Here is a 15,540-nt window from a genome sequence, read left to right on the forward strand (position 1 = left end):
CCTGGTAATCCAGTGGCGGTTGAGATACGCGCATGGTTGGACCGTGCCGACACAGAGTTCAAGGCCTTCATCATGGAGAAAGATTTGCTTGCACGTCAAGGGGGGTGTCTGAGCATCGCGACTCGGGACCTTCACTGGCCATGTAGCCTCTCACCTCCTAGTAATTGAGTGGCAACTGAGAAACTCACAGGGTTGGGCCCTGCCGATGTAGAGCACATAGGCTCCAAAGGTGAGTAATAGGACCCTCAAGGGAGTCGCTTGCGCGTCAAGGGGGTGTCTGAGCATCGCCACTTAGCACCTTCACTGGCCCTGTAGCCGCTCACCTCCTGGTAATCTAGTGGCGGCTGAGATACGTGCATGGTTGGGCCCTGCCAACGAAGAGCGCCAAGGGTTCCGGAGGATAACGTTAGGGCCCTCAAGGGGGTCGCTTGCGTGTTAAGGGGGGGTCTTGAGCATCGCAACTCAGGACCTTCGCTGGCAATGTAGCCTCTCACCCCCTAGTAATACAGTGGCGGTTGAGATACGTGCAAGGTTGGGCCCTGCTGACGCAGAGCACCGAGGCTCTCGAGGGGGAACGTGGAGGTCCTCAAGCAAGTCGCTTGCGCGTTAAGGGGGGCGCCTGAGCATCGTGACTCAGGGCCTTCACTAGCCCTATAGCCTCTCACCTCCTAGTAATCTAGTGGCGGCTAAGATACGCGCAGGGTTGGGCCCTGCCAAAGGAGAGCACAAAGACAAGCAAGAGAAAAACCTAGCGTGGAGGTAGACATTACAAATCGCAAGCAGTCATTACAGAATTCAAATTGTTCCATACAATGCAAGGTGATGCCTAATGCCTCTTCGAGGAATGATCTGTTTCAGGTCACGGTTGGGGGCTGCTCGCCGGACTCCTCGTTATCATCGCACGAGAAATTCTCGAGCAGCGTACGCACGTGGCCCTCCATGGCGGTCACCAAGTTGCCGTCGGACTCCTCAGGCACATGGCCTATCACCCCTTTGAACTTGAAGTGAGGATCGCGAAAGAGAAGGTGGCTGAAGACGTGGGTCGTGGCCACGGAGAAATGGTCACGACACTCCTCCTCGAGGATGTTGTCCACCTTCTTGGCCATGCCCTCAGGCTCCTTCACGAGCTAAGAAGAAAAGTCGGCATAATCGGTGTCCTCAGGAATGAGGGGAGCCTCAAGCCCCGACCTGCACACGGAGCTCAGAGCCTAGAGGGCCCTAAGGTCGAGAGAAGAAATTGTGGCACAGTCCGCTGTCGCCTTCGCGTCAGCAGTAGCCCGGGCCTCCTCTTCCCGAGCGGCCAGATCGGCGTTGGCCTCGAAGACTTGCTTCATATGGGTGTCCTGAGCCTCGAAACCTCACACCGAAGCGCCTCTAAGCGCCCGCGCTCCGCGACCTACCTAGCTTCCCCCCTCACTAGCTCGGAATCGCAGTTGGCAAGCTTCGCCTCGAAGGCCTTGGTGGCCTCCCGAAGTGCCTTCAAGCCGGCCTCTGCCTCTTTGGAGTGCTTGGTGAGTGCTTCCTTCTTAGCAAGTGCGCTTGCACAGGCAGCCTTTGCATCGGCGGCCTCCCGCTAGCACTCCGTGCGGACAGCCTCGGGCTCGCGTCTGACTACCTTAGCGGTGAAATTGAGTTGGCGCCACCCTGTTGCAACCCTCTCGTGCTCCGCGGCAAAACGCGCCTCGGCATCTCGGAAGTGTGCCTTGAGCCGGGGAGCAGGCTCAAGGCTTCGGTCAGGGCCCCGCGTCGGAGCAAGGTGTCAGGACCCGTCGGGGTGAAGGCCTCAAGAGGTGTTGTCGTTGCGGCGCTCTTGGATATATGCCCTAGAGGCAATAATAAATTACTTATTATCATATTTCCTTCTTCATGATAATCGTTTATTATACATGCTATAATTGTATTGATTAGAAACTCAAATACATGTGTGGATACATAGACAACACCGTGCCCCTAGTGAGCCTCTACTAGACTAGCTCGTTGATAAAATATGTCTAAGGTTACTAGCCATAGACATGAGTTCTCAATTGATAACGAGATCCATCATTAGGAGAGTGATATGATGGACAAGGCGCAAACTATGAACGTAGCATATGATCGTGTCAATTTATTGCTATTGTTTTATGCATGTCAAGTATTTGTTCCTATGACCATGAGATCATGCAACTTGTCGGATTTCGGGCTCCGCAAAACCATTAAGATTTGATCTTAGGGGTGTGCACAAAGATCTCTCTCAGGCTCACCTCGCCTAGCTTGCTACTCGCTGTGGATGGAAAAGAACTCACTCGATGGTGAGGAAGACACAGAACACGACAGTTTTCCCAAGTTGGGGCCACTGAGAAGCGTAATACCCTACTCCTGCTTTGGTGGATTGCCTCTCGTGGAGGTTGGCGGATGAACTAGTACAATGCTCGAGGGCCTCCGGAGGCTGGTGGCCTTTGTAAGGTGTGGGTGTGCGAATGAATGGATTGGATCGGGGTGGATCACATCGGATCCCCACTACGAAGTAGCCTATCCTCTATATATAGCGGCGGCCCTGGTCCTCTTCCCTTATCGCAACGGCGGAAAGGGATCCCACAACGGCCAAGCTTTGAAGGGGAACAGGGGAACATGCTCCGCCGCCCCAAAGGTGGTCCTCAACTGCAAAACTGGCTGTCAGCACAGCAGGGACGAGTCCAGGGTGACGTTTGTCGGATTTCGAGCTCCACAAAACCCTAAAGATTCGAACTCACGGGCTTGTACGAAGATCTCTCATGGGCTCGCCTCACCTAGCTCACTACTCGACGGGGATGACAAAGAACTCACTCGATGGTGAGGAAGACACAGAACACGGCAGTTTACCCAGGTTCGGGCCGCTGGGAAGCGTAATACCCTACTCCTGCTTTTTTGGGTTGCCTCTCATGGAGGTTGGTGGATGAACTAGTACAGTGTTCGAGGGCCCCCAGAGGCTAGAAAGCGTATGTGTGGTGCCGGTGGGGAAATGAATGAATCCCGATGTGGATGAGCCCCCCTCACTACGAAGTAACCTATCCTCTATATATAGTGGCGGCCAAGGTCCTCTTACCTTATCATTTCGGCGGGAAGGGAGCCCACAATGGACAATTTTGAAGGGGAACAGGGGAACATGCTCCCCCTGCCCAAAGGTGGTCTTCGCCTGCAAAGTGACTGTCAACGCAGCAGGGTCGGGTCCAGGGATGACGCATGTCCTGCTGGCGGGCGGCGACGGCTTTGTTACACCAGAAGGGAAACCTTTGGAAGATGCCTTGGGAACCCCGGTATGCCCTTGCCCCCTTTGCACTAAAGGGGAAACTGCTCTGCCCTGCTGCCTGCTACTCGCATGTCCTTCCTACACGTCATCCTTGACTCCTGAGGCCGGGTCTTGCCTCGGTATCTCCGCCACTCCGGAGGGTCCCTGATGAGGCCCCGTGCGGGTCTTGATGCTGCTCCTCTTCGCGTGGCTCGGTCCCTCGCGAGGGCCTTGCCCTGAGTCGTGTCGTGCGTGGTCGGTTTTTGGTCGATGAAGTGGGCTAGCCCTGGCCCATAGGCAGGCAGGTTAGGGTACTCCCATTCCCAGAACTATGACAGTAGCCCCGGGGCCCAAGGCGTTCCTGGGCTGGCTTCCTGGCGGAGCGTTGATGGCATCCTGAAGCGCTGCGGGCCCTTAACGTGTGTGGGCCAGGTCTGGCACGCGCCATGCGGCTGATGTCGGGTTCCCCTTGCCTTATGCCTTCACTCGAATTATTAGGGACCTGACTCGCTGTGTTTGTCCATTATTGCTTTCCCTTATCCCGCACTTGCTCTTCCTCCTTGGTCTCTAACTCCAACCGGCGTCTCCCAGATCCAGCGCCACACCACTCCCTTGCCAGTTCAGCGATGGCGCCCACCGGCAAGCAGAAGCCAGAGGTGCAAGGTCCTGCCCCGACTCATCCGCTCCTGGAGTGCGCCCTCTCCAAGGATGTGGATCACGCCCCCGTGCTTCCATGGACCGCGGCCGAGTCCAATGAGCACGGGCAGACCCTGATCTGGCCATGTGCCATAGAGAAGCGACCCGCGTTGAAGGTGGTATATCCCTTTTTCCTCCATAGTGTATTTGCTGGGCTGGTGCCGCCTTTCTCCTCATTCTTCACCGCCATCCTGAATCACTATGGGATCCAGGCCCTTCATCTTAAGCCCAACTCCATCTTGCTTTTGTTCGTCTTTGCTTTCTGCTCCGAGGCCTTCATGGGCGTGCGGCCTTCAGTAGCTCTCTTCCGTCATTTCTTCAGCATGCGCCTCCACGACGGCGCCCATTTGTTGGCGTGTATTTCCTTCGTAGCGGCCCAGAACGGCAATTTTCTCCTGAAGGCCGGGAAGAAGGTGGAAAACTTCAGGCACCGCTGGGTTCTCATGAGTCTGAGGGACGCCAACCCTCGGCTGGAGGAGCCGAAGAGGCTGCCGGAGAAGACTTCTGCGTGGAGCTCGGCAAAGCTCTCCGACCGTCGGGCCGTGCCCATCGTGGAGCGCTTGTCCCACTATATCAGCGCCAGCACGCTGACTCGAGAAATGATAGTGAAGGAATTCTTGGTGCAGCATGTGGTGCCCCTTCAGGCCCACTCCAGGCCCGTGTGGGACTAATGGGCCGGTGACGATGAGCTCAGGCTCTCGTCCCAGGACCTCCCCACTGAGGAGCTGAATAGGGCCATGGCGATCTTGCTAGGCGATGACCCTGGAGACCTTCCTGAGGCTCTAGGTCTATTGTACCGTCGCGATGACTGGGCTGATCTGATCGCCGCGCTGCCTGTCTTCAATAAGCGGGGGCTCTTCAAGGTCGAGGGCTCCGGTCTGGTGGAGGTATCGTCGGATGACGCTTCCGGCAGGGAGGACTCAGAGAAGACCGTTGAAGATTGCCCAGCGAACGTGCCTCCCCCGTTGTACGCCATCCCGTTGCACGAGCTTGAAGATGATGATGCCACCGGCGAGGCCTCCGTGGTGATCTCCTCGTGCCCGACCAAGACCTCCAGAGGATCCTCGTCGGCCTCGCGCGCCACGTGGTCTGCGTGCATGCTCGCCCCCCAGAGGCACGGTGTTGAGCCGTCCTTGGCACGTCCCGCCTTTGCTGGTGGGGGATCTGAGGCGTCGGGCTCGCCCCCCTCCATGGGGGGCCTGTCGCCCCTGCCGTCGTCGGGGCAGAGAGGAGGAACAGATGGCACGATGTCGGAGAGTAAGTGACTCATCTTGGCACGCTCCGCACGCTCGTTGTCCGTGCATGGCTGATCCTCTTTTCGCCTGATGTTCATGGACGTTGTTTCACCGGGGCGAAGAAGAAGAAGGCAGGTGTCAAGCCGAAGGCGACTCCTCATGCACCGTCGGCTCCGCCCAACGCGTCGCAGCCTGCCGATGAAGAAGGGGGCTCGCAGGGTGACCTCTCTGCCCATGGTCACCGAGCCCCCGAAGCGTCCCGAGGCGGTCGCACGGCGCTGTTGCCCGAGGGGCAGGCTCTTGAGGCTCCTCAGCTACTGATGCACCGATGCTCGCAATCCTCGAGCAGCCTCCGGAGCCCCCTGTCCTTCATGACGATGCCCCCCCCCCGATGGCACCGCCCGCGGCAGTACTAGGGGCTCCTCAGGAGGAGATCCTGAAGACTTTGATATACACCCAGGGCGTCCTTAACAACGCCTTCACCGCCCTAAGCGAGCTCGCGTCGCGATGGCGAAGGGCGAGAAGGAGGCCAATGTCGCTCGCTCTACGTGCGAGGAGGCACTAGAGGAAGTCGCGGCAGCTGCCAAACGCTGTGAAGCGGCGGAGGCTCGTCTGAAGGCCTTCCAAGCTTCGCCTGCGGGAGGAGGGACTCGCGGCCCGCGAGGCCAAACTTGTCGCCCGGGAAGAGGAGTTGTCCAAGGGGGGAGATCGCCTGGGCATGAAGGAGGCGTGCTTGGATGAGCAGGAGAAGGAGATCACCTCGAGGAAGACCCTTCTTGATGCCAAGGAGGAAGCCCTTGCCGCGGCCGAGAAGAAGGCCTCGGAGTAGGTCGGCTTCCCAGAGGTTGAGCTCAGGATCTCCACGGCGCTCCGCACTCTCTGCCGGGACGGGTTCAGCGAGCCTCTGGGCACCCCGAAGAGCGGCTTCGCCATGCTCGCGGCGGAGCTTGCCGTGGTGTTGGAGGACGCCGTCGTCCAGGTGGACAAGATCTTGGACAACAAGTGTCGCGACCTCTTCTTCGAGGCCGCGACACGCGTCTTCAGTCACCTCCTTCTTCGCGAGCCGGGGTTTGACTTCGACTCCGTGATCTTGCCGGTCCCCACTGTGGTCCGCCATAGCGCCGCGGAGGCGGTGAAGGGCCCTGTGGAGGCGTTGGTGAAGAGGTTCGCCCACGTCGCAGCCCCTTCATCTCCGGATGCCGCTGAAGCCTATGATGGGAAGACGACTCTTGTGACGCCGATGACAAGCCCCCTGAAGATGGAGCGGCCGGGGCGGCGGATCCTCTTGATTTCTAACCCTTGTTTTTCCCCTGCAATGCACATCGTGCCTCATGGAGGCGTTAAACTTATTTGCGTTTTCAGGAACTTGTTGAGGCTCGTAATAACTAGTTGACTCCTTGAATGGTCTCTTCGCCTCGTTTCTTTCATGTTTGTTGTGATACTCTGCATCGGCAGGGCCCGCCCCGCTCATACCTCTGGCGCCAGTGAACCGACCGGAAACCAGGACGGTCCAAAGGGGGGAGGGGCTACGAGCACAGTTAGGCCCGTGAGTCGCGATGCTCAGTGGTCCCTCTTGATGTGCGAGCAGCCCTCATGAGGGGAACGCGGCGAGGATTTTGAAACTTCAGAACACCTGCAGTGCTCTGCGTCAGCAGGGCCCGCCCCGCGCGTACCTCCATCGCGATTGGACCGACCGGAAACCAGGATGGCCCAAAGGGGAAAGGGGCTACGAGCACAGTCCAGGCTCCTGAGTCGCGATGCTCAGGAGTCCCACTTGACGTATGAGCGATTCCAATGTCCCTCCTAAGAAAATGACAATTTGCATCGGCAGGGCCTGCCCCATGCGTACCACCGCCGCGATTGAACCGACCGGAAACCAGGACGGCCGAAAGGGGGAAGGGACTACGAACACAGATCAGGCTCCTGAGTCGCGATGCTCAGGAGTCCCCCTTGAGGTATGAGTGACTCTAGCGTTCTCCCTAAGATATTCTATGTGGTTTGTTGAGCACACTAGGCTCTGTGTCGGCACGGCCCGCCCCGTGCTTACCTCCATCGTTGTTGAACCGGCCGGAAAACAGGACGGCCCAAGAGGGAAGGGGCTACGGGCGCAGTTAGGCCCTTCAGTCGCGATGCTCAGGGGTCACCCTTGACGTAGAAGCAGCTCCGTACCTCCAGTTGTCTGACCCCCGCACTGGGCGTGGGTGTAGTCGCACGTGGACTGGGTTGGCTTCTTGACCAGCTTTGGGCATAGTCATTGGCGGATTGTGTTGATTTCCTTGCCAGCTATGGGCATAGTCCTCGGCGTACTGTGTTGATTCCTGGCCAGCTGCGGGCATAGTCATTGGCGGACTAAGTTGATTGCCTCCGTCTTCTCCCCAGCGCGGAGCGTAGGGCTTCCACTGGGCATGGGATGGACCCCTCCGTGTCCTCGGCTCGTTATTACGTCAGAGTGTCATGGTGGGGTGTATCTGGAGGTCGCAAGGACGCTTTGGCCTCGCGAGTGTCCCTACCCCAGAGGCATTATGGCCTGAGCTTCTCCTTAGCGCGGAGCATAGGGCTTCCACTAGGCGTGCGATGGACCCCTCCACGTCCTCGGTGGGCCCTAGGCGTATACAGCCTCGGTTCGTTATTACGTGAGAGTGTCACGGTGGGGGTGTATCTGGGAGGTAGTGAAGACGCTTTGGCCTTGCGAGTGTCCCTAACCCCCAGGCCTTGGGGCATGATCTTCTCTGGGTCATTGGTAAACCTTGATGACTTCTTCTTCCTCGAGAGTGAGACGGGGTGTGTGCTGCCTCAGGAGGCGTGCAAGGATAAGCTTGGACCGGAGCCCCCAAGCGGGGGTCGACCGCCCAAAGACGCAAGTAAGGTAGAATGTTAAGGTTCTAAGTGGGTGTGACAGAAAGAAATTAAAGGGAAGTGGTGGCTGGGGAATGACCTAAACTCCTGGAGGCCATGCGGCCTGCGAGCACCCTCGGACGGAGTGAGCCAAAAAGTTACCTCGCAGCAGCCAAGCAAAAGTCACCTAGCAGCAATGTCGCTGAAGTGCCGAGGGCGCCGCCTTCGCCAGATCTCCTGCCTCCACGATCGCGACCCTCACGGGCCCGCCGTCCCCGAGACTCGGGACCTTCGCTTGGCCCGAGCATCTCCTCCTCTTCCTCCCCTGCCCCAATAGGCAAGGCATGAGCACGACCCGCTGGAACCTCCGGTAGGTAGCAGCCGCGTTCCCGAGCTGAAGTACATGAGGGTGTTGGCACCTGGGCACACCCTTGTTCAGTTTGCGTAGGACAATAGGGGATTTGAGTCGCGGCTCTGTTGATTGCAAGAGCATTGATGCACATGCGGGGCCGATCGACTGTGCCAACAACATCGAGTGTGATTGGTGATGCAGGGCAGTCCCCACTTCGCACTGCCTGGGCCTCTCGAAGTTCTTGGATTGCTCTGAGACAGACTCACGCGCGCCGGAGTGCATCCTCCGGTTGTGCTCGAGCGCCACCCTCACCTCACTGGCCAGACCGGGGACCTCCCCGGTGGGAGCCCCCAGCCCTGACCCAAGGGGGGCGTCGAGCGCGCCTGCCTATGCGATGGGAGGCTTGACCCCGTCACTCGGCACGAAGCCCGAAGCCCCGGGGAGCTCCTGTTGGAGAACGTCGCATGGGAAACAAAAAATTTCCTACGCGCACGAAGACCTATCATGGTGATGTCCATCTACGAGAGGGGATGAGTGATCTCCGTACCCTTGTAGATCGCACAGCAGAAGCGTTAGAGAACGCGGTTGATGTAGTGGAACGTCCTCACGTCCCTCGATCCGCCCCGCGAACAATCTCGCGATCAGTCCCACGATCTAGTACCGAACGGACGGCACCTCCGCGTTCAGCACACGTACAGCTCGACGATGATCTCGGCCTTCTTGATCCAGCAAGAGAGACGGAGAGGTAGAAGAGTTCTCCGGCAGCGTGACGGCGCTCCGGAGGTTGGTGATGATCTTGTCTCAGCAGGGCTCCGCCCGAGCTCCGCAGAAACACGATCTAGAGGAAAAACTATGGAGGTATGTGGTCGGGCAGCCGTGAGAAAGTCGTCTCAAATCTGCCCTAAAAGCCCCATATATATACGAGGAGGGAGGGGGACCTTGCCTTGGGGTCCAAGGGACTCCCAAGGGGTCGGCCGAGCTAAGGGGGGGAGGACTCCCCCCCCCCCAAACAGAGTTGGACTTGGTTTGGTGGGAGGAGTCCCCCTCCCTTCCCACTTCTTCCCTCTTTTTTTTTCTTTTCCTTTGATTTTCTTATCTTGGCGCATAGGCTCCCTTGGGGCTGTCCCACCAGCCCACTAAGGGCTGGTGTGTCCCCCAAAAGCCTATGGGATTCCCCGGAGTGGGTTGCCCCCCTCCGGTGAACTCCCGGAACCCATTCGTCATTCCCGGTACATTCCCGGTAACTCCGAAAACCTTCCGGTAATCAAATGAGGTCATCCTATATATCAATCTTCATTTCCGAACCATTTCGGAAACCCTCGTGACGTCTGTGATCCCATCCGGGACTCCGAACAACATTCGGTAACCAACCATATAACTCAAATACGCATAAAACAACGTCGAACCTTAAGTGTGCAGACCCTGCGGGTTCGAGAACTATGTAGACATGACCCGAGAGACTCCTCGGTCAATATCCAATAGCGGGACCTGGATGCCCATATTGGATCCTACATATTCTACGAAGATCTTATCGTTTGAACCTCAGTGCCAAGGATTCGTATAATCCCGTATGTCATTCCCTTTGTCCTTCGGTATGTTACTTGCCCGAGGTTCGATCGTCAGTATCCGCATACCTATTTCAATCTCGTTTACCGGCAAGTCTCTTTACTCGTTCCGTAATACAAGATCCCGCAACTTACACTAAGTTACATTGCTTGCAAGGCTTGTGTGTGATGTTGTATTACCGAGTGGGCCCCGAGATACCTCTCCGTCACACGGAGTGACAAATCCCAGTCTTGATCCATACTAACTCAACTAACACCTTCGGAGATACCTGTAGAGCATCTTTATAGTCACCCAGTTACGTTGCGACGTTTGATACACAAAAAGCATTCCTCCGGTGTCAGTGAGTTATATGATCTCATGGTCATAGGAATAAATACTTGACACACAGAAAACAGTAGCAACAAAATGACACGATCAACATGCTACGTCTATTAGTTTGGGTCTAGTCCATCACGTGATTCTCCCAATGACGTGATCCAGTTATCAAGCAACAACACCTTGTTCATAATCAGAAGACACTGACTATCATCGATCAACTGGCTAGCCAACTAGAGGCATGCTAGGGACGGTGTTTTGTCTATGTATCCACACATGTAAATGAGTCTTCATTCAATACAATTATAGCATGGATAATAAACTATTATCTTGATACAGGAATTATAATAATAACTATACATTTATTATTGCCTCTAGGGCATAATTCCAACAGTCTCCCACTTGCACTAGAGTCAATAATCTAGCCCTCACATCACTATGTGATTTACATTGTAATAAATCTAACAGCCATACAGTTCTGGTGTCGATCATGTTTTGGCCGTGGAAGAGGTTTAGTCAGCGGGTCTGCTACATTTAGATCCGTGTGCACTTTGCATATATTCACGTCCTCCTCCTCGACGTAGTCGCGGATGAGGTTGAAGCGTCGTTTGATGTGTCTGGTCTTCTTGTGAAACCTTGGTTCTTTTGCTAAGGCAATGGCACCAGTGTTGTCACAGAACAAGGTTATTGGATCCAGTGCACTTGGCACCACTCCAAGATCCGTCATGAACTGCTTCATCCAGACACCCTCCTTAGCCGCCTCTGAGGCAGCCATGTACTCCGCTTCACATGTAGAATCTGCTACGACGCTTTGCTTGGAACTGCACCAGCTTACTGCACCCCCATTAAGAATAAATACGTATCCGGTTTGCGACTTAGAGTCGTCCGGATCTGTGTCAAAGCTTGCATCAACGTAACCTTTTACGGTGAGCTCTTCGTCACCTCCATACACGAGAAACATCTCCTTAGTCCTTTTCAGGTACTTCAGGATATTCTTGACCGCTGTCCAGTGATCCACTCCTGGATTACTCTAGAACCTGCCTGCCATACTTATGGCCAGGCTAACATCCGGTCTAGTGCACAGCATTGCATACATGATAGAGCCTATGGCTGAAGCATAGGGGACGGAGCACATATGCTCTCTATCTTCATCAGTTGCTGGGCACTGAGTCTTACTCAATCTTGTACCTTGTAACACTGGCAAGAACCCTTTCTTGGACTGTTCCATTTTGAACCTCTTCAAAACTTTATCAAGGTATGTGCTTTGTGAAAGTCCTATCAGGCGTTTTGATCTATCCCTATAGATCTTAATGCCTAGAATGTAAGCAGCTTCTCCTAGGTCCTTCATAGAGAAACTTTTATTCAAGTAACCTTTTATGCTCTCCAAGAGCTCCACGTTGTTTCCAATCAGTAATATGTCGTCCACATATAGTATTAGAAACGCCACAGAGCTCCCACTCACTTTCTTGTAAATACAAGATTCTCCAACCACTTGTATAAACCCAAATGCTTTGATCACCTCATCAAAGCATTTGTTCCAACTCCGAGATGCTTGCACCAGTCCATAAATGGATCGCTGGAGCTTGCACACCTTGTTAGCATTTTTAGGATCGACAAAACCTTCGGGTTGCATCATATACAATTCTTCCTTAAGGAAACCGTTAAGGAACGCCGTTTTGACATCCATCTGCCAGATTTCATAATCGAAAAATGCAGCTATTGCTAACATGATCCTGACGGACTTAAGCATTGCTACGGGAGAGAAAGTCTCATCGTAGTCAATTCCTGGAACTTGTGAAAAACCCTTTGCCACAAATCGAGCTTTATAAACGGTCACATTACCGTCAGCGTCCGTCTTCTTCTTAAAGATCCATTTGTTCTGAATAGCCTTTCGGCCCTCAGGTAGTATCTCCAAAGTCCACACTTCGTTCTCATACATGGATCCTATCTCGGATTTCATGGCTTCTAGCCATTTGTTGGAATCTGTGCCCACCATTGCTTCTTCATAATTTGGAGGTTCATTGTTGTCTAACAACATGATTGATAAGACGGGATTACCGTACCACTCTGGAGCAGCGCGTGATCTCGTCGACCTGCGTGGTTCAACAGAAACTTGAACTGGAGTTTCATGATCATCATCATTAACTTCCTCCTCAACCGGCGTTGCAACGACAGAGGTTTCCCCTTGCCCTGCGCCACCATCCAGAGGGATGAGAGGTTCGACAACCTCGTCAAGTTCTATCTTCCTCCCACTCAATTCTCTCGAGAGAAACTCCTTCTCGAGAAAAGTTCCATTCTTAGCAACAAACACTTTGCCTTCGGATTTGAGATAGAAGGTGTACCCAACTGTCTCTTTTGGGTAACCTATGAAGACGCATTTTTCCGCTTTGGGTTCCAGCTTTTCAGGCTGAAGCTTTTTGACATAAGCATCACATCCCCAAACTTTAAGAAACGACAACTTTGGTCTTTTGCCATACCACAGTTCGTATGGTGTCGTCTCAACGGATTTTGATGGTGCCCTATTTAAAGTGAATGCAGTTGTTTCTAATGCATAACCCCAAAATGATAACGGCAAATCAGTAAGAGACATCATAGATCGCACCATCTCTAACAAAGTACGATTACGATGTTCGGACACACCATTACGCTGTGGTGTTCCAGGCGGTGTTAACTGTGAAACAATTCCACATTGTCTTAAGTGAGTACCAAACTCGAAACTCAGATATTCACCCCCACGATCAGACCGTAGGAACTTGATCTTCTTGTTACGATGATTTTCTACTTCACTCTGAAATTGCTTGAACTTTTCAAATGTTTCAGACTTGTGCTTCATCAAGTAGACATAACCATATCTACTCAAATCGTCAGTGAAGGTGAGAAAATAACGATATCCGCCGCGTGCCTCCACGCTCATTGGACCACACACATCGGTATGTATGATTTCCAACAAGTCACTTGCACGCTCCATTGTTCCGGAGAACGGAGTCTTAGTCATCTTGCCCATGAGGCATGGTTCGCACGTGTCAAGTGAATCAAAGTCAAGTGACTCCAAAAGTCCATCAGCATGGAGTTTCTTCATGCGCTTTACACCAATATGACACAAGCGGCAGTGCCACAAAAATATGGCGCTATCATTGTTTACTCTAACTCTTTTGGTCTCAATGTTATGTATATGCGTATCGCTATCGAGATTCAATATGAACAATCCTCTCACATTCGGTGCATGACCATAAAAGATGTTACTCATAGAAATAGAACAACCATTATTCTCATACTTAAAAGAGTAACCGTCTCGCAATAAACAAGATCCAGATATAATGTTCATGCTCAACGCAGGCACTAAATAACAATGATTTAAGTTCATCACTAATCCCGATGGTAGTTGAAGTGACACGGTGCCGACGACGATTGCATCAACCTTGGAACCGTTTCCTACGCGCATCGTCACTTCGTCTTTCGCCAGCCTTCGTCTATTCCGCAGTTCCTGCTTCGAGTTGCAAATGTGAACAACAGAACCGGTATCGAATACCCAGGCACTACTACGAGAGCCGGTTAAGTACACATCAATAACATGTATATCAAATATACCTGATTTTTCTTTGCCCGCCTTCTTATCTGCCAGATACTTGGGGCAATTGCGCTTCCAGTGACCCATACCCTTGCTATGGAAGCACTCTGTTTCAGGCTTAGGTCCAGCCTTGGGTTTCTTCGGCGGATTGGCAACAGGCTTGCCGCTCTTCTTCGAATTGCCCTTCTTGCCTTTGCCGTTTCTCTTGAAACTAGTGGTCTTGCTCACCATCAACACTTGATGCTCTTTACGGAGTTCAGACTCTGCGACTTTCAGCATCGCAAACAACTCGCCGGGAGACTTGTTCATCCCTTGCATGTTGTTGTTCAACACAAAGCCTTTATAGCTTGGCGGCAGTGATTGAAGGATTCTGTCAATGATAGCTTCTTGCGGGAGTTCAATCCCCAGTTCAGCTAGACGGTTTGAGTACCCAGACATTTTGAGCACATGTTCACTGACAGACGAGTTTTCCTCCATCTTGCAAGCATAGAATTTATCGGAGGTCTCATACCTCTCAATCCGGGCGTTCTTCTGAAAGATAAACTTCAACTCCTGGAACATCTCAAATGTTCCATGACGCTCAAAGCGACGTTGAAGTCCCGGTTCCAAGCCATACAAGACTGCACATTGAACTATTGAGTAGTCCTCCTTACGCGCTAACCAAGCGTTCTTAACATCCTGATCAGCCGTAGCGGGTGGTTCATCTCCTAGCGCAGCATTAAGGACATAATCCTTCTTTCCAGCTTGTAAGATTAGCTTAAGATTACGAGCCCAGTCTACAAAGTTGCTTCCATCATCTTTCAACTTAGCTTTCTCTAGGAACGTATTAAAATTCAGGATGACACTTGCGTGAGCCATGATCTACAACACAAATATATTCAAAATGGGCTTAGACTATGTTCAAGATAATTAGAGTTCAACTTAATCAAATTATATGCTAAACTCCCACTCAAAAAGTACATCTCTCTAGTCATTTGAGTGGTTCATGATCCACTTACACTATCCCAAGTCCGATCATCACGTGAGTCGAGAGTAGTTTCAGTGGTAAGCATCCCTATGCTAATCATATCAACTATATGATTCATGATCGACCTTTCGGTCTCATGTGTTCCGAGGCCATTTCTGCACATGCTAGGCTCGTCAAGCTTAACCCAAGTGTTCCGCGTGCGCAACTATTTTGCACCCGTTGTATGTGAACGTTGAGTCTATCACACCCGATCATCACGTGGTGTCTCGAAACGACGAACTGTAGCAACGGTGCACAGTCGGGGAGAACACAATTTCATCTTGAAATTTTAGTGGGAGATCACCTCATAATGCTACTGTCGTTCTAAGCAAAATAAGGTGCATAAAAGGATTAACATCACATGCAATTCATAAGTGACATGATATGGCCATCATCACGTGCTTCTTGATCTCCATCACCAAAGCACCGGCACGATCTTCTTGTCACCGGCGCCACACCATGATCATCCATCAACGTGTTGCCATTGGGGTTGTCGTGCTACTTATGCTATTACTACTAAAGCTACATCCTAGCAAAATAGTAAACGCATCTGCAAGCACAAATATGTTAGTATCAAGACAACCCTATGGCTCCTGCCGGTTGCCGTACCATCGACATGCAAGTCGATATTTCTATGACAACATGATCATCTCATACAACCAATATATCACATCACATCATTGGCCATATCACATCACAATCATACCCTGCAAAAACAAGTTA

The sequence above is a fragment of the Hordeum vulgare genome, chromosome 4H, assembly GCF_904849725.1.
Source record: "Hordeum vulgare subsp. vulgare chromosome 4H, MorexV3_pseudomolecules_assembly, whole genome shotgun sequence".
In the NCBI taxonomy this organism is placed as follows: Eukaryota; Viridiplantae; Streptophyta; class Magnoliopsida; order Poales; family Poaceae; genus Hordeum; species Hordeum vulgare.